General features: G+C 37.6%; 3 protein-coding genes across 31 annotated transcripts in view; 1 reads left to right on the top strand and 2 right to left on the bottom strand.

Moving 5' to 3' along the window:
- Positions 1-21,129, bottom strand: part of srcin1b (SRC kinase signaling inhibitor 1b) — a 133,471-nt gene extending 112,342 nt beyond the window's left edge. For 23 of the 25 annotated variants that reach the window (XR_015524576.1, XR_015524578.1, XR_015524575.1 and 20 more), the window contains exon 1: positions 20,941-21,061. The gene's annotated coding sequence lies outside the window, so the exon portion shown is untranslated. Of the gene's footprint in view, positions 1-20,940 lie in introns of all 25 variants that reach the window. The other 2 variants (NM_001423741.1, NM_001033748.2) reach the window with 1 other exon arrangement.
- pak1ip1 (PAK1 interacting protein 1) overlaps positions 1-27,956 on the top strand; it is a 379,523-nt gene that overhangs the window by 55,426 nt on the left and 296,141 nt on the right. The window lies entirely within an intron of this gene.
- map3k14b (mitogen-activated protein kinase kinase kinase 14b) overlaps positions 1-27,956 on the bottom strand; it is a 471,535-nt gene that overhangs the window by 359,947 nt on the left and 83,632 nt on the right. The window lies entirely within an intron of this gene.

The raw sequence follows: 27,956 nt of genomic DNA, 5'->3' as shown, positions 1-27,956 counted from the left end.
TAATCACATTTGAATGAATGGTTGAGCTCAAGCGCATTAAATGAAAAGCACATGAGAAGCGTCTTGAAGGGGGCGGGGCAGATACTAGAGAGCATTTGATTGGCCAAGATACTTTTTTCCACGAGCTGTTTGGATAATCAATAACTGCGTATACCCTCGGTATAATTGCTTGTTTTGCTGATTAAACCTCCCTAGTTTACATGCATTTGCGTCCCCTTTAACTGTATACCAAATGGTTTGTTTTAACTCGCATCTTAATTTGTTACAATTGGTGTATTTAGTACAAATTGTGCCCTTCTCCACCCCCTGACGAGCGCAGCAGCTGTGAGAAAATTTCGTGAGTTTTTCAAAAACGACAAGTCAACTGAATAATGATATCTCGCTGAAACGCTCAGGTAAAATGATAAAGTATTCATTTAAACTGAATACTTAAAGGTTCTGTAATGTGCTTTGAAATGTGCATTATTAGTCGATGTTTGATGTAATCTCAACTGAAACATGAAGATGGGGCGGGGCATATAGTAGCCCCTCCTCTTTTCAAAAACAGCCAATAGTGTTTTGCTTTTAATCACATTTGAATGAATGGTTGAGCTCAAGCGCATTAAATGAAAAGCACATGAGAAGCGTCTTGAAGGGGGCGGGGCAGATACTAGAGAGCATTTGATTGGCCAAAATTTAAGGAAAAATTGAAGCATGAGATGATGTGAAAAAAAAAAAAACGATGATCCATTTAGTCGTAAGTGACAAATTACACACTTTGCATGTGTATACCAGGTTTATATCTTCAAAACAAGACTTAAAAAGCTTTATTTTAATTTCATGAGACCATTAAAGGTGCTATAGATTGAAGATCTCAATACACCCAAGCATAATGGAATAGCGAGAGTTTAGTACATGGCATATCATGACCCTAACAGCTCATCAGAACACAAAATGCAGGATATACGGATTAAAAATGTATTCAGCACCACTCCGAAGAAGCATAAGCTCTGTTTAAATGTATCTTTTGTGGTGCGAATTATACATTGACGATCGGGGGTCAAGTTTGTTCGGTAATATGAACCAAAAAAATGATCCAAAGTTACACATTTAATTCAATTACTTCTAATTTATTAATTAAACTTTTGTTTTTAGTGTTTTGAAGGATATTGAATACTAAATAAACAGTGACAGGTCTGCACTCCTGCACCTATTAATGGATGACTGGACATATTTTTATTTTACTGTTTAACATTCAGGCGACGCAGTTGTGCAGTAGGTAGTGCCGTCGTCTCACAGCAAGAAGTTCGCTGGTCCAACCTCGGCTGGGTTGGTTGGCATTTCTATGTGGAGTGTGTATGTTCTCCCTGCGTTCGTGAGTTAACAAAAGGACTAAGCCGAAAAGAAAATGAATAAATTAATGTTTAACATCCATGTGTGTGCTAGTGTATAATAAAATACAAACTATGCATCTAAACTAGGCTGTCTTTTGGTTCTCTAGATGCGCTGGTTTCAAACCGCTTAATGTTTTTTTGGCACAAACATGCATTTGCAATGCTTTAAACCATTATAGGGGTGGTCAAATGTATATTTACATTATCTATTATTTTAAGTAGTAACATTATTAAATACACAGATCAGAGCAACTTAACTACTAAAGGGCAGACCCCCATACATCTTGCTTTTGTTTTTAGGGGGCATCAAGCATTAATATGGGGGTCTCAGACCTCCCCAAAACCCCCTGGAGTTCAATGTGTATATTTTGAAATATGTAGCATTAGTGAGGCAACAAACTAGGGCTGCACGATAGGCATGGGCCAGTATAAATTTCTGATGGTATGATAACCTTGGATAAAAATATCACGGTATGACGATATTGTGATTACTACTACTATTATTTAAGTATCTGGGTAAAAACAGGGTTTCTGTAAGTTTCATCATGTCAAATTTAAGACTTCAAGCCCATTTTAAGACCATTATGAATGAAATTTCAGACTTTCATACAGCAAATGCTAATAATTTTCTGTAATAACCAATTGAATTTTTTTTTTAACTTGCCCCATTAAAATTAAAATTCTGTTATTTCTTAGCCACATATTTTAAATAATGTATCAAAACAAGCAAACTCTGGTTATTTACATACATTTTTTTATTAGCATAACCTTTCTTTAAAAAAAAAAAAAAGTTTTAATTGCTATAATAAACAAAATTTATGCACAACATAAATAAAAGTATTTAAAAATATTTAAGCAGCATATTTCAGTGAATTTAATACCAAAACCTTTTCCCTTTTGAACACAATATATTTTATTTTGAGACACATTTAAATGATTTTGGAACAGTAAACATGTCACTGTTCTGCTGTCTTCATTAGTTTCAAAAACACAGGTTTCTTTGAAATTTAAAATGGCATCTTTGCATATCTTTTCTGCTGGAGATACTGTTTTTCTTAAAAAAAAAAAAAAAAACTATTAAAATCTGTTAAAAAAAAAATAATAATAATAATAAAAATCATACACATACCTTAGGAACAGCATAGCAGAAAATGATGGCCGTTTTAAAAACTTGACTTTTTCAAACCGCGGTATACCTTGATAAAAGGTACCGTCCCATGCGTACTGCACAATATTGGAAAAATATAAATGTGATATTTTTTATTTTGCAAAATATATATTACGATATAAATACAATTTCACTTAGATGAGTTAACCATTTAAAAACAATTTATCATTTTAGACTGATTGTGATGATTTTGTAGAAAAGTGCTTAAAATTACATAATCTACAAGCATAGATAAATCCAATAAAGGAAAAGATCATACAACTAAAAAACATTTTTATTTAACAAAGCATTTTATTGTTTTCCGAGAAGTCGAACTGTATTCAGGTATACAGTAATTGAATAATCAAATGTAAAATAATAGCGCATAGTCTTCTTTAGTAACTTTCACTATGTGTAATGTGTATCAGATATGAATAAAAACACATCAGCAAAATATTTTTGAATGGATTGTTAGATTTTTTTTGTGTGTTTTACAAACACTAAATGTATTGTTTTTCTAGTACTTCTACTAGTACTTTCTCTAGTACTTCTACTAGTCTAGTAGTGTGTATTTACATATCTAAAACACAAATGAAGTATTAGGTGGTTAAAACAGAGCATAATTGTGATAATAGATAATATTGAGACTGCTTAAACGGAGCAGTGCTCATAATATCGAACGCAAAAAAAAAAGAAAAACACAGATGTGAAACACAACCTGCTTTGTCTTTTTTTAGGAAACACATTTTAGATCTTTTTAGGGTAAGAAGCTTTTTGAGTTGATGCCGTCTATCACTGAACGTGTCAGAAATACCGAAAACAAAACCAACGTAACCCCGCTGTCTTTCTCTGGCTCAGCGCCAGACACAAAACACCAGCACCAGGGACTTTACGGTTCTCACTTCAAAGTGCTGAGCTAAAGTGTTCTTTCTTTTTTTTTTTTTTTTTTAAATCAAACGTCTCCGTGTCACGTGACCCAACAAATCGATTATGAAATTCGTTGCCAACGCTTTTAGTTATCGATTTTTATCGATTCGTTGTTGCAGCCCTAAAACCAAGCACATATGGTCAGAACACAAACGACTCACACGTAATGAAGTATTAAGTGTTTCTCCCATAGGAAAGCCCGTCTGAGCTTAATGCTAGCAGCCGTCTGTATGCCCTTGTTTGGTATCCCTCGATTGGTGCGATGACGCGCGAACAAAAGGGCCACGGTTGGCCTCGCCTACTAGTAGCTTGTTTTGGGTTCTTCAGAAACCTATGGGTGACGTCACGGATACTACGTCCATATCTTTTACAGTCTATGGTGACAACACTACAACAAACACATGTAAATGCAGAGTAGAAGCCACAGATCACTTAACCAACACACAAACACAAATATACCACAAAAAAAAATGTCACTAACCTTTACCAGTCCCTAAACCCCATAATGTAAAATTTAAAAACTTAAAAGCGACTATAAAGTGACAATTTAGCTTACGCAATTCACCTAAACCACATGTTTTTTCGGACTTGTGGGGGAAACCGGAGCACATGGAGAAAACCCACACGAACACGGGAAGAACATGCAAACTCCACACAGAAATGCCAACTGATCTAGCCGGGGCTCGAACTAGCGACCTTCCTGCTGTGAGGTGATTTTGCTACCCACTGCGCCACCATGCTGCCCCAAATGTTAATATTAACAAATAAAATACGAATTGGGTAGGCTAAATTGTCCGTAGTGTATGAGTGTGTGTGAATGTTTCCCAGAGATGGGTTGTGGCTGGAAGGGCAACCGCTGCGCAAAAGTGCTCTATAAGTTGGCGGTTCATTCCGCTGTGGCGACCTTAGATTAATAAAGGGACTAAGCCGACAAGAAAATGCTTGAATGAAAACACTAAAACGTTTCTTCCATTACTAGAGAAAGTGGCACGGAAAAACAGAGCAGCAGCTTGTCCTACATCATATCAAAGTCTGAATGGAGGGATTTGAGAGCCCACGACACCCTCATCATCATCATCATCATCATCATCATCATCATCATCATCATCATCATGACATCAGAGCATGAAGAGACGGTTTACAGGATTTTGAGCATGTGTGCGTGAGGTACAAACAAGACATCCGAGCATTTAAAAATCCCAGCGCAGCTCCAGAGGCGTTTAACAACCAGCGACTTCAAAAATGTCCAGCGTAGGAAAATGAGAGATGGAAGGAGAGGAAAAAGGATGATGGAGAAGAAGAGGCACACAACCCACTTACTGTACAGCAGAACCGCTGCAGGGGCCTTCAAAGGAAACTCTGCCCTGATATGAAAATCCATAATCCAAACAGTAATGAGAGCGAGAGAGAGAGAGAGAGAGAGAGAGACAGGGTGAAAATGAAAGCCAGTCGCTGTCTTCCTCCCCGCACTGTCTTTTCTGACAAGAATGCGAAGCCTCGCGGGAGGAGAAACTGTCGTGTCAGATAATTGTCTTAACAAAACAAAAAATTCCGAAAAGAAGAACGTATTACGTTCATGCAATATAAATAGCTGACCGTCCTATTTCACACTCCGAGTTAAGACTTATCAAGAATATCTGCTGTTGATGTCTTAAGCAGTATACATTTCTAATACACTGAAAACAATTATGTTCGTAAAATTGTTGCAAACAGTTTACATATATGGGCTGCATTTAAACAAACAGATTATTATTATTATTATTGTTATTATAACAATGCAGCTGCAGAAACAGTTATAAAGAACATGTTTTTACACTGAGCCCCTCCCCCAGGGTACCATTAGTCTAAATCAATCGATGATTGGCTCTTTAACTAAAAAGCAGGGCTTCCTTCACTAGAGTATCCATATTTACCATTGCATTTTTCCCTAATTGAAAAATATGAGGACATGTCTTGTGTATTCTATAGTCTTTGTACCAGTAAGACACCACTTTAAACTGACCACCACACAGCAACATGTTAAAATTCGGTCACACTTTACAATAAGGTTCATTAGTTAATGTTAATAAATGCATTTACTAACATGAACAAACAATGAACAATGCATTTACCACTGTATTTGTTTATATTAGTTAACATTAGTTAATGAGAATACAGTAGTTCATTGTTAGCTCATGTTAACTCATGGTGCATTAACTAATGTTAACAAGCATGGACTTGAATGTTAATAATGCATTAGTAAATGTTCAATTATGATTAATAAATGCTGTACATGTTTTGTTCATGATTAGTTCATGTTAGTAAATGCATTAACTAATAAACCTTATTGTAAAGTGTTACCTAAAATTCAATCAGCTTAGATCAATAAGAAACCAATTAGAAGAAAACCCTGAGTAAGTGACTTATGTGTCTAAATTCACTTCCGAGGAAATAAACATTCGACAGAAACAAAATTTGACAGCAAATATCTCCCAAAATTACAGTGACCGCTTTGTTTACAAGTTGATTACTAAATTTGTCATTTGTAGTGGTTGATTAATTTCAAATAATGAGGTCAGATAGGAAAGATTGTAGCTTGTGTTTATTTCATGCAGATTACAAAACCAGAGACCTGAAGTAGAAGATTTCGAGTTGTATCTACATTTCTCGTGTCTGTAAAGCAAGGCATTGAGATTCAGATGTGTATTTGTCTAGTTTTTATGCTCATAGTCTTGCATTCATATTTTACCTCTACTGTATATTTTGATATATGTATGTAAATATGCTTCTTTAAAAGGTGCTGTATAAAATAAAGTTTATTTTACTTCACACTTACAGCCAGACTTTTTTCAATGTCTAAAGTAATATACATTTTTAATACTTAGACACTGAAAAAATGTATTTTTATACATATATGAGCTGGATTTAAACAAACAAATTAAATTTAATGTTCAATTTAATTTGTTTATTTAAATTCAACCTATATAAATTGTTTGCAACCACTTACCTTAAAGGGCACCTGTGATGAAAATCATCTTTTTGGAGCTGTTTGGACAAAACTATGTATAGGCACAGTGTGTCCACAGTCATATAAGAATATTCTTGTATTTATATTTTACCTCTATATTTTATATATGATGTAAATATTCTTCTTTTAAAGGGGCAATATACAATAAAGTTTATCATCATAATATCAATGAAGCTGCAGAAACAGTCACAAAGTGCATGTTTATAGAGTGACCCCCTCTCCCAGGGTTACCATTAGTCTAAACCAGGGGTGTCAAACTCAATCCCTGGAGGGCCGAAGCCCTGCACAGTTTAGTTCCAACCCTGCTCCAACACACTTACCTGTAGGTTTCAAACAAGCCTGAAGGACTCAATTAGTTTGATCAGGTTTGTTTAATTAGGGTTGGAACTAAACTGTGCAGAGCTGCGGCCCTTTTGGAACTGAGTTTGACACCTGTGGTCTAAACTGATCGATGATTGGCTCTTTTACTATAAGGCGGGGCTTCCTCAACTACAGCATTCATATTGACAATTGAATTAATCCCTATTGAAATGTATAAGAGTGACATGTCTTGTGTATTCTATAGTCTTTGGACCAGTAAGATACCATTTTAAACTAGCCACCACACAGCAACATGTTAAAATTCAATCAGCTTAGATCAATAAGGAACCAATTAGAAGAACACCCTAAGTAAGTAAGTGACTTATGTGTCTAAATTCACTCAGTAAAGCTTAAGCCAGAGAAACCATTAAAAAAGCCTTAGCAACCGGTGTCTGAGAGTCGATTGTGTCACAATGCTATTAACTCTGGAAACCTTCACCTTGCAACCACATAGCAACACCTTGACAATTACCTATAACATGAAAATGTCTATTTCAAGAGCTGAACTCTCAAGGAGCGCTAATGACTGACAGCTCCATACCACAAATGGAAAAACAGTAAGGACGCTCTTTCTCCCTGACATCTCATCACTTCTCATTTTACTGCTTCACCAACAGCGTGACATTTTACCGTTTGAGGCATTCAGCAGCAATCACTCAGAGCAGGACTCGATCTCCAGGGACACGGGTATAAGGATGGCTGGGAAGAGTTTGTTTTATCTAGAAAAAGGTGCTGTGAGTTTTGTTTGCGTGGTTAAGGTGAAATGTGGTTCGATTGAGTGTGAAGATTTTCAAGCAAGCAGTAGAGAAAACAATATAGTGATAGACAGATGCAGCAGTGAGCGCACCATTTTTCTCAGAAAACACATTTCTGTTGCTGTTGACTTGACGTTTTCACCAGATGTCAGTGACAACCAAAGCAACCCAAACATACAAGCTAATGAGATCAGGAATTGAGTTATGTATAATACAATTAAATGACACAGGAAAACGTATTGAACGCATGAAGAAAGGGAGGTGAAAAAAAGGCATGGGTTGCCTAGACAGCAGCTGGCGCCTCTCAGTATTATTCCCCTCATTGATGTAAATGAATATTAGCTGCTTCAGTCCCATCACCTTCATTATTAGATTGTAAAGATGAAACCAAGGTGGACATTTCAGCAAGACAACTCTTAACTGGTTTCAGAAAAGAAAATAAAGCGACAGAGCCAAAATCATCTGGGCTGAATCAGAAATCGAATAGAAAATAAGTGCTCCAGTTTCCCCCACAGTCCAAAGACATGCAGTACAGGTGAATTGGGTAGGCTAAATTGTCCGTAGTGTACGAGTGTGTGTGTGTTGAATGTGTGTGTGAATGTTTCCCAGAGATGGGTTGCTGGAAGGGCATCCGCTGCATAAAAACTTGCTGGATAAGTTGGTGGTTCATTCTGCTGTGGCGACCCCGGATAAATAAAGGGACTAAGCCGACAAGAAAATGAATGAATGAATGAATGAATGAATAAAAATGAACTATAACAAAAATAAAAATAAAAATTATTTAAATTAAATAAAAAAAGAAAAAGGAAAAAGAAGAGAAAAAAAAAGAAAAATTTGGATTGGATGGATGGATGGATAAACGGAAAAACAGAACAATAGACAGAGAATGATAAATTAAAAAACAATATAACGATAGATAGACAGAATAAAAGATAGAATGACAGACGGACAGACAGACAGATAGATAGATGGATAGACAAAACTATAGAGACACAGAGCTTTAGATAGACAGAATTATGGATGGATGGATGGACAGACATAGATAGATAGATAGATAGATAGATAGATAGATAGATAGATAGATAGATAGATAGATAGATAGATAGATAGATAGATAGATAGATAGATAGATAGATAGATAGATAGATAGATAGATAGATAGATAGATAGATAGATAGATAGATAGATAGATAGATAGATACAGACAGAACGATGGATGGATGGATGGATGGATGGATGGATGGATGGATGGATGGATGGATGGATGGATGGATGGATGGATGGATGGATGGATGGATGGATGGATGGATGGACAGAACTATAGATATACAGAATGATGGATGGATGGATGGATGGATGGACAGAACTATAGACAGAATGATAGATGGATGGATGGATAGAACTATAGATAGATGGATGGATCACAAGATAGATAGATGGATGGATGGATGGATGGATGGATGGATGGATGGATGGACAGAACTATAGATAGACAGAATGATGGATGTATGGATGGATAGAACTATAGATAGATGGATGGATCACAAGATAGATAGATAAATAGATAGATAGATAGATAGATAGATAGATAGATAGATAGATAGATAGATAGATAGATAGATAGATAGATAGATAGATAGATAGATAGATAGATAGATAGATAGATAGACAGAACTATAGATAGACAGAACGATGGATGGATGGATGGTTGGATGGATGGAAAGAACTATAGATAGACAGAATGATAGATGGATGGATGGATGGATAGAACTATTGATAGATGGATGGATAGATAGATAGATAGATAGATAGATAGATAGATAGATAGATAGATAGATAGATAGATAGATAGATAGATAGATAGATAGATAGATAGATAGGATAGATCAAACAAGCAAAAGTTAGAAAGACAGTAAACATCTAAATACACATTTCAGCTATTATAGTTTTGAAGCAGCTCTAATAATTCCTCATGTATATTATTATAGCACCATGTTCCTGCAGCATGTGCCTGGTATGCTGTAACCTTCTATTGCAGCTGAACGTCAATGCATCACAGTAATCCATCCATCCACAGGCGCTGATGTGCACATGCGCCCATCTTCCTAATCCACGCAGTCTGCAGGGACGCACAGTAACAGAGCCTGTCTCTCTTCCCCTATCAGCCTCTTCCACCCCATCTCTCCTGGCACTCATTTACTCCTCAGCCAACTCCCTCCTAGCTCTTCCTCCCTCAGTAGTGAGCGAGCGCCTCTTTAATTCCCATCTCTTCAGCACTGTCACCTCAGCACTAGCAGAAGACTGCAGGGAAATGATGTTTATGTTGGTCAGCGAGCGCGTGAGCTAGGTATGTTTAGGATGGTATCTTGCAAATGTGCTAAATCAAGTGTGAAGCTTCACTGGGTGAGCATTAGAGATAGAGAGAGAGGCTGTGGTCAGCAGGAGCAGAGTTTAAGCGTGTCAACCTAATAAAATCACTGCAGAGAGGCTTTTACTGTACCTGCAAGGTATTGTGGGCATTTGTGCATGTTTAGATACAAGGCTAAGTGATCAAATCAGAAAGCCCTTCGCTTTTTATCTCAGGCCTAAAACACTTTCTGTAAGCATGTCAGGTGTTTGCTGCGTCCCAATTCGCATAGTACATCTTAAGTGTATTTACTTTAAGAAGAAAACGTACATACTTTTGAGCGTGTAACAGAAGAGTATGCAAGCTTTAGGACAAACTACTTGCTCATTAACAGACCATTAATGAGGACACAGTGGTTCAGTAGTTAGCAGTTACCTCACAGCAAGGAGGTTGCTGGTTCGAGTCCCGGCTGGGTCAGTTGGCATTTCTGTGTGGAGTTTGCATGTTCTCGCCGTGTTGGTGTGGGTTTCCTCAGGGTGTTTTCACATGCGTTATAAATGAATTGAATTAACTATATTAGCCGTAGTGTATGGGAGTGAATGAGTATGTTTCCTGGGTGTGAATGTATTATACAAACTAAGGGTTTTCACACCTGCCTTATTTAGTTTGATTGAATCGCACTAGAGTTCGTTTCCCCTTTTGGTACGGTTCGTTTGGGCAGGTGAGAATGCAGCAATCGTACTCAAGTGCGCACCAAAAGCGGACCAAATAAGCGTACCGAGACCTGCTTGAAGAGGTGGTAGATAGATAGATACACTACGCTTTTAACCCTGAAGTGGTTCGTATGTGGTGAGAATATGATCCGTACTAAAACAGGTCCAACCGCAACAAGTACTGCGCGTTTTGGACTAATTCAGCTGCCGTAGGCCGATGCGCTGTGCATTATGGGATATGGAGGAAAAATATTTGTTGACAGCGCTTTACCAACAGAGAGAGAGAGAGGGGAAAACAATACCTGATGGATCGCTGGTAATATTTCCGCAAATATTGTCGCAGTTTAGCTAAATTAATTCATATCTCCTCCTGCAGTGATGATCGATGCATTAAACACTGTTTTCCAGCCGCGGCCGCGCTTCATTCATAATGTATAGTTTGTCTAAAGCAGGGATACAATCAGCCAGCGCAGTCGTCCCTCCAGAGTAAAAGGTTTTGTTTACTTGCGGGAATTCACTGGCATTTTCCCGCACGTGAATTCTGACCAATCAATAAGCAGTTTAGGAAATATGTTCAACAACATCTGGCCAATGAGAGAAGTGGATTTTGTCAGATGACTGCATTTTGGTTCGTTTCAACTGGTTGGGACTAAAGCCAGCAGTGTGGTGTGAAAACGACCCAAAGACGGCAGAAGATGCAACAATGTATCATTTATTACCCTTGGTCCGGACCAAATGAAGCGAACTACAGATGTGAAAGCACCCTAACATTACCGAAAAAGTTGAACCCCCCCCCGGATAGGGTATATGCCGAAGCATGCTAATGGGACTTTTAATTTGACAGTAACCTGGGTTAAGCGCTTCCGGCCAACTGTATGCAATGGAAAAACTGGCACATTTAAGGTCTGTTTTTTTTAAAAATCAGTGATCTCCACTAGCTGAGTGATATCCGATATAAAGTGGGTCTCAGATTGTACAAGAAGCACTGCATTGAATTACAATTTCCCTGCTATGTCTTTGTAATATGAACATTTATTTTTCACCAGTATATTCAATGGAGCTTCTGCGCTAACCTGCTGATTCTGACGGGCGCGTGCGAGTTAACGGCTTATTGTCTCATTTTACGCTTGAGCAAATAAATGAATGGCAAAGTTTATTTAACTGAATGTTTTTTAATGACATTACAACATTGATTCTGTAAAAGGAACCGTATAAACTGGAAAAAAGTTCACAATAACAGGTCACCGGAAGTTTCAGTATGGAAAAAACTCTAGCTCGGCATATACCCCATTGTCAATTCACACAGGGGATGTTTCCCATCACTGGGCTGCAGTTGGAAGGGCCTCCGCTTTGTAAAACATATGCTGGATAAGTTGGCAGTTCCTTCCGCTGTGGCGACCCCTGATGAATAAAAGGACTAAGCTGAAGGAAAATTACTGAATTGATCAATCTGCCATTCGCAAGTCTTTAACACTATTAAAATCTCCTCAGGTCTTTGGATAATTTTATATTCAGAAGTGAATGTCCGAACTAGGGCTGTGCCATTAATTGAAAATACGATTTCGATTTTAGCTTCTAACAATTATGAAAACCATTAATCGAGATATTATTGCATTATATACCGCCCCCTTTGCAATTGTACACATTTGTTGCTCTTAAAAGCGTGAAAGACCGCATGCTTATGTGTGTGTGGCACGCATACACAGTCAGAAGCATGCGGTCAGCGGTCATCTTAATGCGAGCGCTTTAATGGTCAATAGGTGTCAAAACGCAGTGTTTAGTGATTATTCATATTAACCCTCATTTGTGTAATAAACAAACGAGTTGACAATCAAAATACACGTGAAAACGAAACCATTAAAGCGACAGCGCGAAATTCCCACTGCCCACTGTTTTCATCATTATTAATAAAACAACAAGAAGAAAATCCCTCACTGCTCTCGACTGAAGGACTTTTTTTGCAAATGCACTTAAAAAAAACAGTTGATGGAAACGCCATGATGCGCATACATTTTGAAAATGCGCATAAAAAAACCTATGCGCCTAACTGGGTAGGATAAACTTTTTATTCGATAAGAAAAGATTGAGATCCAAAACTGCAATGGAAACACTTTTACAGCACAAACTCCAGCATGCGCATTAAAAAAGGTCATGTGATTTTGTTAAAAGAGATCATGTGATGCTTAAAATGTGTGTGAATGGATAAAACGTCAGGCTGAGCACATTATAAAACATCTGAAATGTTGTTTTGGTCATTATAAAACGCCTTACCATTTCAGTATTAATGTTATTATATTAATAATGACCTCGAGAATCAAGAGCGCCTGTGCTCCGCGTCTGACACCTTCAAACGCCACTGCGCGCTCACTGCTTGTCAGCATTGTCTTCTGAGGCGCATTCATTAAGAAAAGATTGATGCAGCTTCTCCTACTGCAGCAAATGCAGTTTTTACTGTTGATATTTGGCGCCAGTTAATCAGGAAGTGACAATTTTGTTCGCTTTGATTCGTTGGATGGAAACGATGCTTCATTCGCACAACTTTTATGCGATAATCGAGTTTATCTATAGTGGAGTCATCTATTGTGAGTCAATTTATCTATTGTGTAGTCAATTTGACGTGATGTGCATTTAACGTGCGAATGAAGCGAGTAAACGCAAAATGTTCGCTCGTCTATTTACGCATGAATATCGCAAGTAATTCACGTGCACTGCATCTGGTGTGAACAAAGCATGACACTCATGGTATGGCCATTTCCATATACTGACCTCTTATTATTCACCTATGCCTATAGGTTTACCCTTCTTTTTTCATAAAGAGTTTTTTCAAAAGACTATTTATTTAATTTCCCCAAGAACAACTCCATTTCTAGCTTCCTAATCTTTTCCTTTCTTATTCTGTCTGTCCACTTTTATGTCAGACAAACTCAACCTCTCTCCTCCGGGCATGGTGTAAATCTACGTCCAACATCAGCCTTTGAAGCTTCACTGACAGAGAGACAGATGTTCAGGACATCCCAACAGCAACACGCATCCGTCTGCTCCTTATTCCTCTTTTTTGCTCCGTCATGCACACACAACTTTCCTTTTCTCTCTTTATCTCAAACACCGAACGCACACAGTCCCATCGAGACGCAAGCGCTGTTGTGATGAGTGAAGCATTACCACATGACTCTCGGAGGAACCAAATGTACAATCAACAAACCGTACGAATCAAACAAGAAAAGCTTGCCTGGTGCAGCGGTGCAAAAACTACAAATTTCCTTTGTGTTTTTGTGGGTTACCGTCTCATGTTGTGACGAGCGTTTATTGTGTGCTATAACGCGTGGATGGAGTTGTAGTCTTCTGAGATTATGATGCATTTATGAATCTAATATTAGAGTCCGGACATTCAGACAGATGTTAATGATGGCAGCCGACCAAGAATCCAATCATCACCCTCCAGGCTCGGCTGCAGAAGGACATGACTAAGGGGAAGGGCTCTATGATACTGGAAAAAAACTGACATTGTGATATTTTATTTGCCCACACTTCATTTGAATGTACAATTAAGGCTATTTACAAACCATTAAGGGGACCAATTATGCTCCTTTTTACAAGATGTGAAAATAAGTCTTTGATATCCCTAGAGTGTGTGTGTGTGTGTGTGTGTGTGTGTGTGTGTGTGTGTGTGTGTGTGTGTGTGTGTGTGAAGTTTCAGCTTAAAAAAAAATACACACAATGTTTTATATCTCTTTGAAACTGCCCATTTTAGGGTTTGATCCAAATTTTGCCATTTTGGTGACTGTCACTTTAAATTTAAATTAGATAGATGGACGGATCACAACCCACTTTTCTATCTCGTAGAGTCGCTGACATTGGGCCCGTTTCCTTAAGGAGGTTCAAACAACTCAGATTTTAAACTTAAACTGAGTTGATTCACCAAAAGATTAAAAAATCAGAGTTTTCAGTCTTAGAACAGCTGATCTGAGTTAGGTCAATCAACCTTGAGTAGACCAACTCGGAGGCTGCTTCTCAATATGCGTTCTTCAGCGGTCTTGCGTCCTCGTGTTCTCGTGCAACGTCATCATCAGCTGCCTAAGTTCAGTTCCAATACTCAAGACCGCAAGTACGGAGGACGCGTGCAACTTTCCGGATGTGATCTTGATATCTAGGACGCACTGATGCAGACTTGAGGACCGAACTCGCTCTGGAAGTCCCAGAAGTCATTGCGACTGGAGGTGGGAAGCGCAGCATTTTATTTAGATTTATTATTAAAGTTCAGAGAAATCACTTATTTACCTCAGGAGTTTCCCTAAATGAAACTGTAAAAGTAACCATTAACCTGAATATCTTAATAAAGGAATAAACACATTAAGGGTGTTTGTTTGCTGAAATTCGTATTAAAATGTGTTTTATTTATATTGTGCAACATACATTTATAATGTTTTTATGCAAAGTATATATTTTGAAGAGGGAAAAAAAAAAATCGTTGTATGAATGCTGTAATGTTTAAATAATTCCCATTTAAAATGCGTGAAGGTCACGTGACCATCAGGAAGAACGCAGCATCCCATTTCTTAAAGGATGTGTTCTCTGCCCTCGCGGTCTCCTGAGTTCGTTCTTCCGAAGACACCTGGCAAGACCGCTCTCCACAAGAACGCAAGTCTGTTCTCTGCGTTCTTGGAATTGAGAAACAGCCAGAGTTAAGCGTGCACACCTTAACTATAAAAAGGCATTATCAATAGAGTGCAGATATTACGAGTGACTATGGCAATATCCTAAAAAGTTATCAGCATTTCGTTCTCCAGCTGAACTTGATGTGCTCATGCAACATTATAGCAAATATGAGCTTAAATGTTTAAAAAGAAGCACCACTGCATAGGGCTGTGCAATTAATCGAAAATCCAGTTTCGATTTCGATTATGGCTTCTAACGATTATGAAAAACCATTAATCAAGATAAACGATTATTCCATCATATACCGCCTCTTTCCAGCTGTACACATTTGTCGCTCTGCAAAGCTCAGTTTCACGTGAAAATGACTAAAAGCATGTGCTGTAATGTAACTTTTGCAGCACGGGATGCGCATCATTCATTGATGTACGTTCGATTCATTCATATATTTATAAGCGTGAAAGAGCACGTGCTGTGTGTGTGTGCGCGCCGCGCTTAGCCTCAGACAGGCTCGGAGACTAGCAGAGCACACACATCTAACGCCATCTTAATGTGAGCGCTTTAATGGTCAAATACATGCACATTTGTGTCAGAGCGCGGTGTTTAGTGATTATTTATTTTAACCCCTTATTTGTGTAACTAACAATCAAGTTGAGAGTCAAAAGACACGTGAAAGAGAAACCATATCAGAGCCGCACTATTCTTAAAGTGACAGTGCGCCTAATCCTTGCTGCCGTCTGTTTTTAACATTATTAATCAAACAAAAAGACAAAATCCCAGGATTTTTTTTTGTAGCCAAAGTTTTTTTCTTACAGTGAAGATGCTTAAAGCACAGTTTAAACATAACAGATTTAATAACTCATTTCTAATAACCGATTTCTTTTATCTTTGCTATGATGACAGTACATAATATTTTACTAGATTTTTTCAAGATACTAGTATTCAGCTTAAAGTTACATGCAAATGCTTAATTAGTGTAATCAGGGCATTGTATAACAGAAAATATATCTGTTATTAAAATATATAAAATATATCAAAAATATATATTGCTTAAAGGGGCTTATAATATTGAGCTATTAAAATAGGTTTAAAAATATTTAAATATTTTAAATTATATATATATATATATAATTTATATTTATATATATAAATAAAATAAATAAAAATGTATGTATATATATATATATATATATATATATATATATATATATATATATATATAAAATAAAATAAGTAATGTAAGGTGTGACATTTTTAAATTTTTTATAAACTTTTATACACGTTTATCAGTTTTAATACATTTAAATGTGCACTTGTGTGTCTGCCATTTATATTGATCAAGTGATAGAGGTTGATATGATATTTAGAATGTAAGCAGTACAAAAAAATAGTTTTTAGAAAGAATAATAATCCCATTAATCTAGTTACAATACATGTTGAAGGTCAGTGAATTTAAGCCGATTATTTATGAAAAAAGGACAAGCCATTCTCGTACGTGACTTTGTTCTGTGTGTGACTAAAATGTAGGGAATAGCTATGTTTCAATTCAAATATATTACATAAATTCACGTCCAAAACTGGAATAACGCATAAAAGATATGTGCGAATATGTGCGAATTTTGACTCTTTCAACGAGTCAAAGAGAACAAAATCATCACTTCCTGATTAACTGGCACCAAATATCAACAGTAAAAACAGAATTTACTACGATAGAAGAAGCTGTGTCAATCTTTTCTTTACTTAATAAAATGTACATGCGCCTTAGAAGACAATACTGACACACAATGAACACGTGGGGACATTTAAAGTTATGAGATGTGGAGAACAGACGCTCATGACACGCTCCAGACGCTCTGGAGGTCATTAATAATATACATTAATACTGAAAAGGCATTTCAGAATGACTAAAACATTATTTAGGCTGGTTAACAGTGTGCTCAGCCTGCTGGTTTGTCCATTCACACACATTTTCAATATCATATAAATAAACCTTTTTTAAATGCACATACTGGAATTTGTTCAGTAAAAGTGTTTCCATCATAGTTTATGCACATCTGTTCTTATCGAATAAAAGTTTATCCTACTTAGTTATGCGTGTGTTTTATGCATATTTTTAAAAGTTATGTGCATCATGACGTTTCCATCAATCGTTTTTATGCTCATATACAAAATGAGCATTAAAATAGGTGGGTGGAAACATAAGGCTAAGGCAAGAAATGCGGAGACCGACAGAAACTGAGTTTAGAAAGTAAAACCTGCTCCTGACCAGGTTAGGTTCACAGAGTAAGTTACCACAGTAACTGAGTTAAAGTTACCTCTCTTTCAGAAACAGGTTTGACCTACCCTGCTTTGTCAAGTTTAACAAACCTGCCATTTTAAAACAGAAAACCCAGAGTTTCTCTCATTTTAGGGTTAAAATATTTTGAGTTTTCAGGGAGCACAATAAACCAAGAAAGATACTGACTTCTGCCAGAAAAGCAGGCACATGCACACATAGGGCTCAACCTGTGCAGTGCACATGCCCTATTTAGTCTTGGATAGAAAGTGCCCTTCCAAAATGATCAAAAGTGCCCCCGCGACGCGGCACACCCTCGGCCCCGCTCTTCATTAGGCGCGCCCCCCCCCCCCACCCCCCCCCCCCCCCCAGGAAAAAATAATTTTATTTATTTGTTTGTTTTACAATTATTACTTTAGCTTTATTTTACATAAAAAAACGTAATAATAAAGTGTTGTTATTTTTGTTAAATTTGTTTTTGTTTTTATTTTAAAAATGTATTTTTTATTTGTGTTTTTATTTTGGGGGGAAAACAATAAACATCACCAGGAACACATTAAATAATGTTTGTCGTATTGTCTGCAATGAAACACAAGTCAAAGTAAATATAGAAATCACTATTCCTTTTTTATTTGCCTTTTCCATACTGTCCCAATCCAAAGATTTTATTGAAGACAGAACTGCTTTAGTGATCGATGTGCAATGCAGTTTGTGTTGACCACAATGCACACCAAAGCCAGTATATGATGAGGTGGGCGTTCATGCAACATGACATTTTTGCCAATTAATCACAGACTGATGGCTCTTCTCGTGTTTCTTCATCCATCCAGCCCTTTCTCCGCAGCTTTCTAGTCGCTCTCTAGTCCACCTCCTCCACCATCATTGCTTTCCTCAATATCTTCTGCCGCTCTACATCTCTATGATATCTTCATGTTGACCTCTCAAATTTCTCTCTCTCTCTCTCTCTGCAGTCTGTGAAATGATGGAGAGACAGTCGCACATCCCATCAGTCCTCAGCATTTGCTCACACACTCACTTAGAGGGGTTTATAGATCTATAGTCCATTACAATCCACATCAGCTCTCTCTCTTTCTCTCTTTCTTTACTAACATGATTAGTAATTTAGAAGTGGTCTTTTTTTAACATTGAAATCTAGGATTTGCCATATTTTAAAGCTATGACTGATCCTGTCTCTTTTGATTAGCTTTGGTGTCATTGATTAATTGTACTAGAGGGATTTTAATGCTTGTTTTATTTTTTTGGGGCGACTTGTTTGTTGGAAAAAGGTTTTGTGTTTTCTTGTAGTAATAAAAGCCTTCTGAAATCTCCAAATCTCTCTCTCTGCATGTCTCTTTTTCTCAACACCAGAGCAAAACGTTCCTTTTGAATGCTGATTGATGAATACCAGAGCTTCAGCATTAAGCAGGAAGAAACTGCACGTTAAGGTGAATCTCTGTCCGTCTGAAAACAGAGCCGTTTTGCAGCTTGTCAACAGGCCAGATAGGGAATTGTGAATCTGCAGGATAATCCAAAAGGTGTGAAGTTGTTTCCCATGTGCAAAACATTAGACTGGTTTTCCCCAAAGGATGGAAAACCTGTTCGATAACAATATTTTTGCAGTTCAGTTTATTTCCACTAGTGGTGCAGCAGCGGTTTCACACCTCACCATTAACACACATCAAGTCTATTCTATTACTTGTCCCTTGTTATTTAGGCAGCTTGATTTTGCAACTACACCCTTGATTATCTATTGCATCTGTTATTCGGTTTGCCATTTTATGGATGCATTATCTATCTGGCATTTCACCTATTCATTTAGCTACCTCTCTTGCTGCCATTCCATCTATCCAACAGTTATCTATCACTCTGTCCATCCATTCATTCATACATCAATCTGTCATCTATCCATCTGCCATTCCATCCATCCAACATTCCATTTATCTACCATTTCATTCATCCATCCATCTATTCCTTCACCTGTCCCATTAATCAATCTATCATCCATCAATTGTATCCATTCATCATCTATCTATCTATCTATCTATCTATCTATCTATCTATCTATCTATCTATCTATCTATCTTCAAACTCTTTTAATCTATCTATCTATCTATCTATCTATCTATCTATCTATCTATCTATCTATCTATCTATCTATCTATCTATCTATCTATCCATCCTGCTGCCATTCCATCTGTCCACCAATTATCTATCCCTCTGTACGTCCATTTCTTCATCCATTAATCTATCATCTAGCCATTCCATCCATACAACATTCAATTGATCCACCAATTTCATTCATCTATCCATCTATTCCTCCACCAGTTCCACTAATTAATCAATCAATCAAATCAATCAATCAATCAATCATCTATCCCTCTACTCAACGATCTGCCCATCTTTCAATCTATCTTGCTACCATTCCATCCATCCACCAATTATCTTTCCCTCGGTACATCCATTAATCCATCATCTATCCATCCGCTATTCCATCCATCCAACATCCAATTTATCTACCAATTTCATTCATCCATCCATCTATTCCTTCACATGTCCCATTAATCAAATCAATCATCCATCAATTGTATCCATTCATCATATATCCATCCGCCCATCTATCTATCTATCTATCTATCTATCTATCTATCTATCTATCTATCTCCCAACCTTGTTCCTGAAGACACACCAATATATTTTGGATGTCTCCCTTAACTGACACATTCGTTTGAGGTTTAGAATCTCTGCTAATGTTTTGATGGGTCGATTCAGGTGTGTTTAAAAAGGAAGAGGTATATAAGAATAGGCTTGAGAAACACTTATCCATCTATCTATCTATCTATCTATCTATCTATCTCATTTCATTTGCCTATCCACCAGTAGTCTATCCTTCCACAATATCTACTCTCACATATCTGATATCTTCATGTTGACCTCTTAAATCAAACTACTGCACACAAACTGATTCTCTCTCTCTCATACACACACACACACACTCTCTCTCTCTCTCTCTCTCTCTCTCTCTCTCTCTGCAGTCTGTGAAATGATGGAGAGACAGTCGCCACATCCCATCAGTCCTCAGCATTCACTCACACACTCACTTAGAGGAGTTCATAGAGCTCGAGTCCATTATAATCCACAGCAGATTGTCTGTCTGTCTCTCTGTCGGTCTGTCACAACACCAGAACAGAAAGTGCCTCATTAATATTGATTGATAAATACTGGCGTTAAGAAACCGCGCGCTGAAGCAAATCTCCGTCAGTTTGAAAGCAGGTTTGTTAACGAACTAGGCGGTGGATTCTGCAGTCGTAAATGTGTCTGACGGTGATATATATATACGGTGGATTTTGAGCCCTGGAGGATAACAGTGATGCAGCACCACATACCTGCTGAGGCGGCTGTCGACCGTCCTCACCTCGGTCCGCCAAGTGTGTCTCTTACGCAGCCTCGTCCTCCTTCATTTCTCCAGTTACACCCATTCTGATCTCTCACATCCGTGTCTTCTTCAGTGGGAATCGTGTGCACCAGCTTTCAGCGTGGTGAGTGAGTGCGTGTGTGTGCGCGCAGGTCCGCATGGCACAAACCGAGCTCATCTGATATTCTTATAACCCCCTCCGCCTCTTAAAGATACAGTGAACCACACGGGCTGGGCAGGTTCATGGACTGAACCATCGCGAGAAAGTAGGGGGGAGGGGGGATTTGATGGATGAAGAGGGGAAAAACGAGGGGTAATTGCAGGATGGCAGCACTACATGAACTATAGAGGCTCATTTGCTTGTACAGCTGCAGAAAAATGAGGCATTAGAGACGAAATGAAAGAAGGATTATATAAAAAGCATTGACATTATTAACTATTATTGTACGGTATTATTTAACTGAATGAAATATTTAGATTAAAATTTATATGCAATGTATTTTTAGAAATTACATATTACACAATAATATATAAAAATGTGAATTTAAAAATATATGAATCAGTTACATATTGCTAATACTACAACAAAATATTGCTAAATATATTTAATATTATTTTTAAAATACCTTATAATCTGGGTAATTGATGATTCATGGTTAATGTATTAACTCTGCATACAAAATAATTATTTATATAATATATATATTGTTTTAAGTAATGTAGATAGACTAATTATTATTACATAAGATTCATAAACTATTTTTTTCCACTTTCAGTCTTTTTGCAGTGCTATAAATTAAATTTTATTGATTGATTAAATTATGTTTTTTCAAAACGGTTGGTTAATCAGTGGTTTCTCCTTTAATAGCAAATATAAAATGACAAAAAAAATCAAATATAAAGCAAAACAATGTAGTTTCAAACATATAAGGCAGGCAAGGCATACAAAATGGTAACTCAAAGTGCTTTACATATACAACAATAAAAGACACAAGAAAATAAACATGATTAAAAGTACTAAAAAATCATAAAAAACTGATTAAAATGTGTTAAATGGCTTTTAAAGAAATGAAAAAAAAGATAAATACAGTAGTGTGATCTGTGGGACGTAGCACAGTGCTCAATCAGTAAATGCACAGCTAAACACATGCGTTTTCAGTCTCTATTTGAATGTGCCTAATGTTGGAGCACATCTGATCATTTCTGGACGCTGATTCCAGCAGCGAGGTGCGCTGTTAGTAGCTGAAAGCTGATTCACCCTGCTTTGACTGAACTCTTGGAACTTCTAGTTTATGTAATCCTAAAGATTTGAGTGATCTGTTGGGTTTGTATTCAGCGAGCATATCTATAATGTATTGAGGCTATTTAGTGATTTATAGACAAGTAATACTTTAAAATATAATCTGAATGTAACTAGGAGCCAGTGTAAAGACATGAGGACAGGTGTAATGTGCTCTGACTTTCTGGTTCTGGTCAGAATCCTGGTTGCAGCATTCTGGATGAGCTGCAACTGTCAGTCTGTCTTTTTGGGAAGACCAGTGAGGAGGCAGTTACAGTAATCCACCCTGCTGCTGATAAAAGCATGAACAAGTTTCTCTAAGTCCTCACTGAAAACAAAGCATCTGGCTAATTCTTGCAATGTTTTAAAGATTATAGTATAGCCAGTTCAGGCTTCACAGGGTAACAGTGGATAGCATTGTCGCCTCTCATCAAGAAGGTCGCTTGTTCGAGTCTCAGCTGGGTCAGTTGGCATTTCTGTGTGGAGTTTGCACCTTCTCCCCATGTAGGGCGTGGGTTGCATGCTCCGGTTTTTCTCACAGTCCAAACACATGCGCTATAGGTGAATTGGGTAAGCTAAATTGTCTTTAGTGCATGTCTTTGAATGAGAGTGTATGGGTGTTTCCCAGTGATCATTGCAGCTGGAAGGGCATCCGCTGCGTAAAACATAGGCTGGCTAAGTTTGTTCCGCTGTGGCGACCCCAGAATAATGAAGGCTAAGCTGAAAAGAAAAGAAATAAATGAATAGTATGCTGATTTACTAACTGCTTTGATATGGCTATTGAAACACTCGGGTCTGACTCCAAAATAACACCAAGATGCTTGTCCCTTTGATTGAAGGATTGACATTTTCTCAGAATGGTTGGCTAGTCAGTAATTTCTCCTTTAATGACCAATTAAATTAATTAATTAAAATAAATAAATCCTCAAATGCTAAAATGATCTAATAAAAAATCTGGGGGCGAAGCAGTGGCGCAGTAGGTAGTGCTGTCGCCTCACAGCAAGAAGGTCGCTGGGTCGCTGGTTCGAGCCTCGGCTCAGTTGGCGTTTCTGTGTGGAGTTTGCATGTTCTCCCTGTGTTCACGCGGGTTTCCCCCAGTCCAAAGACATGAGATACAGAAGAATTGGGTAGGCAAAATTGTCCGTAGTGTATGAGTGTGTGTGTTAATGTGTGTGTGAATGTTTCCCAGAGATGGGTTGCGACTGGAAGGGCATTCGCCGCGTAAAAAACTTGCTGGATAAGTTGGCGGTTCATTCCGCTGTGGCGACCCCGGAATAATAAAAGGACTAAGCCGACAAGAAAATGAATAAATAAATAAATAAATAAATCTTAATAGCAAATAAATTGTTTCAAATAATTTGAAACTATATGCATAATATTTAAAAATAAATGTTGTTAGTATATTTTAATAATTTCTTATTGATAATTTAATCAAAAGTGTATCAATACAAAACATTTTTAAAAGTGAATATCTAAAAAATAATGCAGTTTTAAAAAATAAAATATTAAATACGTCATGCAAAACATATTTATTTGAGCTAAATACATATAGAATTTAATTATCATTCAAGTAAAATGTGAAATATTTATAAGCAAAACTGTATAATAATATAACTGAAACAAAATCATAGTATTAATGTTAAGTTATATTTTATTTAGCATCGGTGTAAAATCTGCATGTGAAATATTAATTTGCTCATAAATAAATGAGCATAAATTCAAATTTAAATGTAGAAGCAAATTAAGATGCTCTTTTATTAGTAAAAACAGAAACTGCTTTAAGTGTAATGCAGTAATCTGTATTTTGCTGTCTTTCTGCAGGTTATCAGATATAATTCAACCAACAGCACATTGGACAAAACAGACGAAGCGTAACACAAGCTGAAATCCAATCCTCTTCGGTCACACTAAACTCTCAGAGTCCAGCGTTACCTGAGCTTCAGGAGAACGACAAGCTCTCCTGCGTTTCATATCAAGCTCTCATGAGTTTCATCATCCTTAAAAAAAAGCACACTTTAGATCAGAGTTGAGGACAAACTCACTTCAGTTCATGCTTACATTCATTTGGACATTAAAAAAGTAGTAATCATCTCCTTTCATAAGATGTGAAATAAATCTATATTGTCCCAAGAATTTGTATGTGTGTGTTTCATCCCAAATTATGTCACAAATCATTTATTATAGCTAGTCACACTTTCCCCAATTCGCATGTAAAAACACATGTTTGTGGATATCCCTTTAAATGCAAATGAGCTGCTGCTTTTCAGAAAGGGGCGGAGACTTTAGTCGCTTGCTCAAGAAAAAACTAAACATGTGAATCTCATAGCTAACATGTCAGAAATGAGCATTAGTGAATTAAACTTAACATGTTCAAGACATGGCGTTGCGGTGGCGCAGTGGGTAGCCTAAAGGTCGCTTGTTCGGGTCAGTGTGGACTTTGCATGTTCTACCTGTGTTCGCGTCGGTTTCCTCCGGGTGCTCTGGTTTCCCCCACAGTCCAAAAACATGCGCTATAAGTGAATTGGGTAACCTAAATTGGCTGTAGTGTATGTGTGTGAATGAGAGTGAATGGGTGTTTTCCAGTGATGGGTTGCAGCTGGAAGGGCATCCGCTGCATAAAACATATGTTGAATAAGTTGGTGGCTCATTCCGCTGTGGCGACCCTTGATTAATAATGGGACTAAGCTGAAAAGAAAATGAATGAATAATTGTTCAAGACAATGATGCAAAGGAAGAGAAACTTCTAGACTAAACTTCTACACTACCTGACAAAAGTCTTGTCTATCCCAGTTGTAAGAGCAGCAAGTAATAACTTGACTTCTGGTTGATCATTTGGAAAAGTGGCAGAAGGTCGATTTTTCTGTTGGATCATCTGTTGAGCTGCATCCCAATTATCACAAATACTGCAGAAGACCTACTGGAACCTGCGTAGACCCAAGATTCACATAGAAATCAGTCAAGTTTGGTGAAGGAAACATCATGGTTTGGGGTTACATTCAGGGCGCGCGAGAGATCTGCAGAGTGAATGGCAACATCGACAGCCTGAGGTATCAAGACATTTGTGCTGCCCATTACATTACAAACCACAGGAGAGGGCAAATTCTTCAGCAGGATAGCGCTCCTTCTCATACTTCAGCCTCCACATCAAAGCTCCTGAAAGCAAAGAAGGTCAAGGTGCTCCAGGATTGGCCATCCCAGTGGCCAGATATGAACATTATTGAGCATGTCTCGGGTCAGATGGAGGAGGCGTTAAAGACGAATCCAAAGACTCTTGATGAACTCTGGGAGTCCTGCAGGAACACTTTCTTTGTCATTCCAGATGACTTTATTAATACAGTAAGTGATTTGAGTCATTGCAGAGATGTATGGATGCAGTCCTCCAAGCTCATGATGGAGTCAGACACAATATTTATTCTGTCTCCACTGCAGCATGACTTTATATTCTATACTGGACATTGTTTCTGTTAATTGACGAGACTTTAGTCTAAGCAAAGTCAGACTTTACTGTCCTAATGAAATCATAAAAAATCAAGCCATTATCATATTTTAATTAGCTAAAATAAGCTCAATCTAGAGGCATTTGCCTTTCATATGAGCCACTTCTGATAACAAATGATCAACTAGTAGTCAAGTTATTATTTGTTGTTCCTAAAACTTGGATAGGCGACAAGACTTTTGTCAGGTAGTGTGTTGCTTCAGCTAGATGCCTTAATGGGCTCTATGCACAGCTAGAGTTTTAAAGTGAACTTCCGGTGAAAGCTGTGACTATTTTCAATTTCACAAGGTCGTTTTTACAGCATCGATGTTGCAATGCAATTACAATGCATTCAGTTTAATAGACTTAAGCATTCATTTAGTTGTTTAAGCATAAAACGAGATGAAAGATCGTTGTAACCGCTAGCGCTATCAGTAGCAGCAGGCTAACGCATAGATTCCATTGAAAATACTGGGGTTAAATTAAACTGTCATATTTTAAAGACATGGCGGCGGATTAATCGAATTTTATGCAGTGCTTTTTGTTTGGTCTGATAACTACTTTATTACGTATATCTAACTGGCACTGAAGATCGCTGATTTTTAAAGAAATCAGATCTTAAACCTGACAATTTTATAATGAAAACACAGTTCACCGGAAGCCCTTAGGCTGCCTGGCTGAAAACTAAAAGTGTGTGTGCATATAGCCCATTGGAAAAAGCTAGATACAACCACTAATATAATCTGACTTTTAAATTTAAAATCGGAATCAAATGTCACCCCTAAACAAACGAAAAAAGGTGGATTTTCATGCCGTGCCCCCTTTAATTTGAACAATGAATCAAACTCTGGATCGTCCTGAAGTATCTGAAGCTCACAGCAGCCTTCTTTCCCCTGTCTGTGGCCTAGATTCAGCTTCACCTCACAAACACAACATAGGTACACTCTCAGGGTGTGTGAGAGAGATGAGTGTGTTTGTGTGTTCACATGTGCATGTGGTTCAAGGATGTGGTCTTGTCTGTGTATATGTGGCACAAGTGTTTGTTTATGTGGTTAAAGTGAGTGTTGTTCATGTGTGTGTTTGTGGTATAAGTGGGTTTATGTGGTACAAGTGTGTGTTCACGTGTGTGTATGTGGTAGGAGTGTGTGTTCATGTGTGTGTATGTGGTATAAGTGTGTGTATGTGGTATAAGTGTGTGTTCATGTGTGTGTATGTGGTATCAGTGTGTGTTCTTGTGTGTGTATGTGGTATCAGTGTGTGTTCTTGTGTGTGTATGTGATATAAGTGTGTTCATGTGTGTGTATGTGGTATAAGTGTGTTTTTATATGTGTGTTTGTGGTTTAAGTGCGTGTTCATGTGTGTGTATGTGGTAGGAGTGTGTGTTCATGTGTGTGTATGTGGTATAAGTGTGTGTTCATGTGTGTGTATGTGGTATAAGTGTGTGTTCATGTGTGTGTATGTGGTATAAGTGTGTTCATGTGTGTGTATGTGGTATAAGTGTGTGTTCATGTGTGTGTATGTGGTATACGTGTGTGTTCATGTGTGTGTATGTGGTATAAGTGTGTGTTCATGTGTGTGTACTGTATGTGGTAGGAGTGTGTGTTCATGTGTGTATGTGGTATAAGTGTGTGTTCATGTGTGTGTATGTGGTATAAGTGTGTGTTCATGTGTGTGTATGTGGTATAAGTGTGTGTTCATGTGTGTGTATGTGGTAGGAGTGTGTGTTTGTGTGTGTATGTGGTATAAGTGTGTGTGTTCATGTGTGTATGTGGTAGGAGTGTGCGTTCATGTGTGTATGTGGTAGGAGTGTGTATTCATGTGTGTGTATGTGGTATAAGTGTGTGTTCATGTGTGTTTTTGTGTGTGTGTGTTGTTTAAGTGTGTGTTCGTGTGTGTATGTGGTATAAGTGTGTGTTCATGTTTGTGTGTGGTATAAGTGTGTGTTCATGTGTGTGTGTGTGGTATAAGTGTGTGTTCATGTGTGTGTATGTGGTATAAGTGTGTGTTCATGTGTGTGTGTGTGTGTGTGTGTGTGTGTATGTGGTATAAGTGTGTGTTCATGTGTGTGTGTGTGGTATAAGTGTGTGTTCATGTGTGTGTGTGTATGTGGTGTAAGTGTGTGTTCATGTGTGTATATGTGGTACATGTAAGTTTGGGGATGTTGTGGAATCTTAAATAAATGATAGCTCATGAATTAGTGAGAGAGGTGAGTGGCCGGCTGAGTGTCTGCTGT

This window comes from Danio rerio, chromosome 24 (assembly GCF_052040795.2).
Source record: "Danio rerio strain M-AB ecotype USA chromosome 24, GRCz13ab, whole genome shotgun sequence".
In the NCBI taxonomy this organism is placed as follows: Eukaryota; Metazoa; Chordata; class Actinopteri; order Cypriniformes; family Danionidae; genus Danio; species Danio rerio.
The sequence above is the reverse complement of the archived record's forward strand: the minus strand, read 5'-3'. Positions and strand labels throughout refer to the sequence as shown.